Source organism: Ptychodera flava, chromosome 5 (assembly GCF_041260155.1).
Source record: "Ptychodera flava strain L36383 chromosome 5, AS_Pfla_20210202, whole genome shotgun sequence".
NCBI lineage: Eukaryota > Metazoa > Hemichordata > Enteropneusta > Ptychoderidae > Ptychodera > Ptychodera flava.
In genome coordinates, this window is record NC_091932.1 from 46444984 (window position 1) to 46451251 (window position 6268).

Sequence of the window (6268 nt, forward strand, 5' to 3'; positions counted from 1 at the left end):
AGTTTATGTTGAACCATATTCTGATTACACATTGCAATAAAATTACCCACAATTCTGTTTGATTTGTATACCAATGAAGGTTATTTTCTTATAACTTTTCAGATATGCATGTAAACAAATGTGAAACATCCAAATAGCATTTCAATTATTGCTGGTAAAAGTACGTTTAGATATTTCAACACATTAAATTTCAAAAGTCGCATTCTGCAGGTACTACATATGACTTACTTTGGTAAATAAGTGAAAGTGTGCGGTACACGCTCTGTACCCAGCTGAATGAAAGCTCCCGAGTATGTTGTAGTAGTGTTTGTGTAAGACATATTCTTGCTTCGACTGTTTAGAGTACGTGTTCACTGCAAAATGGATTGAAAAACGGAGATGCTCAAGCCACCCCACTCTCCCGACACTACTATCATAGGAGTGTTCAACTGCAACTTTGACATCCCCCCCCCCCTTTTCATCTCATATCATGTGTACTTTAGATAACTGTTCATATAGTCCCTGTTCTGACCCTTGCACCATCTTTGACCAGGGACCAACATTTACACTTTGACCCATATTTTGTAGAGGTATTTTTGGCCTTACACTCCCACCCTCTGATCGACTGTCCGGGCCTCGAAGGATCGATATCTGTTCACGTCGCATGCACGGATGAAATAGAAACGCATATCCCCGACTATATACACGTACTGTACATGACTAGTCAGAAAGGGTATAAGCAGTTACGATGCTTGAAAATCTCTCTGTGAAAAATGCAAAGATTTCGGGATAATCGACATTGAATAAAATATACATTTTGTCTCACAATTTAAGAACTCCAGCATAGCCGATTAGAGAAGTACAGCTTATTGCACGGCGAGTGTTGGCGGCAGAACAATGCGCGTGTGTCCCCACCCCGGGAGGGGTACTTCAGATATTTTCATACGGGGATGTGCTGGCCAAGTTCAAAACATCATCCTATGCATGTATATTCCAAATATGACCCATTTTTTAAGGATTTGCTAGACAAATTTGGGGAATTTTTACATTTTTTCTGTTGCATGTCAAGGTTTTTCTAAAGCATGGGACATTGGCTTTGTTATCGACCCATGCTAAGGAGTTTTTTGGATGAAAATCCACCCATTGGATGTTTAGGGATTTTTTTGTGAAAAGTGAGCCATACGGGCGGCACATAACCGCTACTTTTTGCGAGTCACCAGCAGTTGTAATGATATGATTCGCCTTGATTCTTTACCTATAAGCTTCCCTCTAGCACATAGCAAAGAAAAGTGAGTGTTAGTCCTCTGTTATTTGGGAACTGCGTCATGCGTTTTCATTTCCACGTACATGAGTGTAATTTATCTGTTTGTTCATTTCTTTGTTTTTGCAATGAAACTCGCTTATCTCAACATAACTGGCATATATAAAAAGTCATGTTTCACATACTTAAGTATACCAAATGCAAAATCACGCTTTCGTTGTGCGTTTGATAAAATATAGCAGAAAAATGCAGCTGATTAAACTAAATACACTTCTCGATCGATACTTCAATAACGTCAGTTGTTTCGCATCGCGATTGCCTCTCCCAGGTTCGGCTTTCCAAACACGGTGCTATGCATATGTGGGCTGTGGTTTCATTGAATGCCCTAATAGGAGTAATTTTTTTTTTGGACTTTATGAAAATCACAGCTTTGAAACACAAGTCTGGTGTCACAAAAATGCCATACAAAGTAAACAGCCATTCATGTTTCTTATTTTTGGGTCAACCATTTCTCTTTTCTGAAATCAAGTACTCAACGGCTATCAAAGTTTATTTGCAAGTTCCCTGGGGTGTACTTTGTTAGGTTATTCAAAATTCTGAAGAAGAAATTTTAATTTTTGGCAGATTTTTTCCCTTTTTAGAAGAAATATTCTTATTTCCAGATCAGTTATGCAGTCTCGAAATCCGATATTAAGCTTTTTAAGGAATAATCCTTCTTAAATTGTTCGAGAGCGAGAGTAAACTAATTAAAATTTAAATTAAAAACGCCTCATTTTGGCTCAAATTCTCTAAAATCTGCTTCTCTGAAAACTCTGAAACTGTTTGTCCAATAGCATTTATATTTGGTTTGTAATTCTCAGGGTTCAGCTCATTCTATTTGTGTTAATTATTGTGAAATTTAAAATAATAACATCTTTTTCTCTATTACAATACCGCTAATCGTGCAGATTTGTAGCTTGTTACGGATTGATGACCGTTCAGTTTTTGCTTTGAATTTGGTACAGAGTAAATGTATATGTTTATCATCTCTATGAACATTTCCAAGAAACTGTGATCATCAAAGAAAGATTGCTACATGCTTCCAAAGGCGAGTCCTCAGTGCCGCAAACGATCCCCGTAGATAGGGTGAAAGTCATGTGCCCTCATATGATATCTGAGAGCCTTGGTGTGAGCCCTCAGAGGCAAGTTTACACATTGCATCATGAGTCATTATGTTCTCCATGTGGATGGAAACCCTCTCTGTCGATAGGAACAAGAAAATAGTAATCCACTACACCTTGTACCATACTCTGTGTGTAAATATAACAAGTACTGATTATTTCTCCTCCATCATTGTCTTTCAATTATTTTTTTCCGTCGGCGTCCTGGACATTACATAGAGATGAAAACTTAATCAGTTCAGAGTATGAGTACCCTTCTTCTGGGAAACATTTGAAGTCTGGCAGCAACTGATCAAGTAGGACAAGTTCCAAGCCCATAGGGGAGAACTATATTGAGGAATGGAAGTGATTTTGAAAGTCATTATAACAGTAAAATGTTGATGCCATACGAATACATTAAAAATTGATGTGCCCTTCCATTTCATCAAAATGAATCAAATGGTTCACACAACTTTCAAGAACATTGTGCATTATTGACTGCAAAGATCTTCTTAGTGGAGAATTCAGACAATATCAAAATAGTGCCTTTACTTTTAAGCGATATTGTTATTATTATTATTATACTTTATACTACAATACGGTAATTGTAAATTAGAGCCCTCCTGAGAAAAGAGGCAAAAATATACAAATAAATCTTCAAAACAATATGCCTTTTGACAATGCGTTTTAAGGGGGAATTGTGTAAATAAAAGTGGTGAGTTTTTCGAGGGTACACAGTACGCTCGTGGGGTGTGACGACCATCGAATACCGCATGTTATCGCTGTTGTGTATCATTTAATATCAATTCTCGAAGTTCAGTATAGATAATAGACTCTTTGGTTATTCCTCGATTGTCTAAAAGTGATTTTACTATCCCATCGATATTGCGTTCATGCTAAAGTATCTTGAAACTTACTTCATCCACTAAATAGTTTTTGGACAACCTCAAGAAATTTGACAGCTAACAACAAATAGTCGGCAAAATTTACAGAGACCAGCAATAATAATATCGGTCATTGTATCGTATTTGGCTATGCGGGTTGGCTTAGCGGAAGTAGAATATTTGACGATCGGAGGTCCCATTTTCAGGGCAATATTCAGTGCCCATAAATGCGTGCGAAGTTACTGTAGTGGCTATTTAAGTATATTTTCACTGTTTACGGCACGAGATAGAAATATTGACGAGATTAACATTGAGAACAGTAGGACTACGAGAGGTGTGATTGTTACAACCTGTTCAGTTTCTGTGTGGGGAAAGGTTGAATGTTTTTACTCTGCGTGCATTCCTAATGAATATGCGGCTATATGATAACTTGAGGGACTTGAAAAATTTAGATCATATAGACGGGGACTTTAAAATTTTTAAGGGTATTGAGGGGGGATCTGAAAAAAATTAGATTTCAATCGCGATTCCTCCACCAACCCCCACCCCACCACCCACCAACCAGTTTTTGTGAACGCAGCCTAAGTGATTATGAAGTTTGCACCTGCAAAAGTTTTAGGCTAATTTCTCATTTTGGTCGAAACATCTTTTTTTAGCTATTAAAAACACCACTAGTCTGATAGATTTGAAATCTCAAACCTAATCCTTTCAGAGGTGAGTCCTCAGCGCAACCATTGATCCTTTTTCAGAGTAAGTAAATGTCGTGCGCCCTCACAGGTTACCTGAGAGAATTGCTGTGAGACCGCGGCCCCTCACAATCATTGTGTCCACTATGTTGATGGGAGCCCTCTACGTCGATAAGTACAAGAAATTTAAAATATGAATCCACTGCACTCTATACCATACTTTGCCCATGAAGTTAACAAGTACCAATTATATCTAATATCATTGTCTTTCTATTTTATTTTCCCTCAGCTTCCTGGACATTACATAGAGATGAAAACTTAATCAGTTCAGAGTATGAGTACCCTTCTTCTGGGAAACATTGGAAGTCTGGCAGCAACTGATCAAGTAGGCCAAGTTCCAAGCCCCATAGGGAAGGACCTTTTGAGGAATGGGAGTATTTTGGAAAAAAATGATAACGATAAACAAGTCATTGACAATATTGACATAATCCCAGCTTGTAATTGGGAATTTGTCAGTAGAAGTAACTAAATTGAAGTTCGATATGATGCGCATGAAAAAAGAAATGAGGGTACCAAAGATCTGTCTGTGACTGATGCCAATATTTGATTGGATTGTAAACAAGTAGACATTAGTATGACTGGCGTGGGCTGATGTCCTTTACCAAGTTAAACAGAAGGTTTGTCATGTACTGGCTCTTGAAATGTCTAAATTCAACTAATCAGCAAGTAACTGGTCTAGGCATGTTTGAGTAATTGCTCTTGACCTAAAAAACAGAAAGCCAGATATGAACCAAAAATGCCCCTGTGTTCAGTACAGAAGAGATTTACTATAATCAGCTTTTTTACTCTGCGAAATGCCTTCTTTGACTGTTAAATCTTTGTATGATAAAATCTGCAGCAAGTTTCATCAGATTTAGTGCAGTCATTCAGGATATAGATCTTAAATTACAAAACTTCTTTCCCTGTTCAGAACCCCAACTGTACAGAACACAAGGGGGTTGGTCCATACCATGGTGGTGAAAACGTAGAGCCAATCTGAGCTGCCATGCTAATTATATCAGGTCATTAAAAGTCAATTAGTAGATAAATGACAGGATGTTGATTAACGCTTTGCATCCTTTTATAACACTGACAGATAATCACCAGCACCAAATTCCATAAAATTTGATACAGTGCTTCTTGACATTTACCCTGAAAACTAAAAGTCATTATGTACGTAAATTCGCAATTAATTTAAACGATGCCGCTAAATGTCATTTCATTCTATTCTATTGCAGCACTGTGAGATCAACATCTGTATCAAGTTTCATCAAATTTGATGCAATATTTCTGGACATATCAATCTAATTAGGAAAGTTCATTAAATATGCAAATTAAACATTAATTAACATGACACTGACAAACATCATTATTTACTATTAGAGCGATGTCAGCTCAACATCTGTACCAAATTTCATGAAATTCGATGAAGAATTTCTTTACATATCGGCCTAATTATGAAAAGTCATTAAATATGCAAATTGTTGCTGAAACTTTAAATAATTCTCTCAAGAAATCAAGTATATTAATGAGGGGTAACCGAATGACACTAGGTACTAAAGAAATAAATTACCTAATACTATTATTTACCGACACATGGAATTCAATGCGGCTTTGTTAACACTGCGGGGAAATTTTCGATTTTCACAAAATAATCTCCATATGCTCCACGGGCCCCACAAGAGGTAGACCAAAATATGTCGAAAATGTTGAAGAGTTAAAATATATATTTCTCATTATACCTTCACTATATCACTGAGTACGCACATCACACCTATAGCCCAAATATTAAGGCAACCATCAGATGAAAGCCATTGGTAAGAATATTCTCTTGTAATTGCTTGCCTGCATGATTGAATAGTGCTGCTGTACATCTCCAACTAATCTGACTTTTCACAACCAATGCTTAGCTTGTGTCCAGCAAAATGAATTCAGTTTCTTTCAAATCACATGTAAGATGAAAATATCGTAGTAACTAAAGTGCGTACTAAAGAATTTCACCGGCACGCACTGTTAGCCATCCTGCCTTCTATCAACTCGCTGTGTCGCTTACTAAAGATGAGTTATATTAATGGGGATACTGGTGACCAAAAGAACATTAGTATTCACACAAGATATTATCAAAACCAATCGTTTCTATCGAACAGTGGGTGGCAATGTTCACTTTTCCATTATCAGAATCTTTAACAAATGATATGAAAATAGGCCCATTGTGATTCGATTTAGGCTAAACGTATACTCTGCACCTCTCCGTAGTTCACTGTCTCTTTATCATCGTGT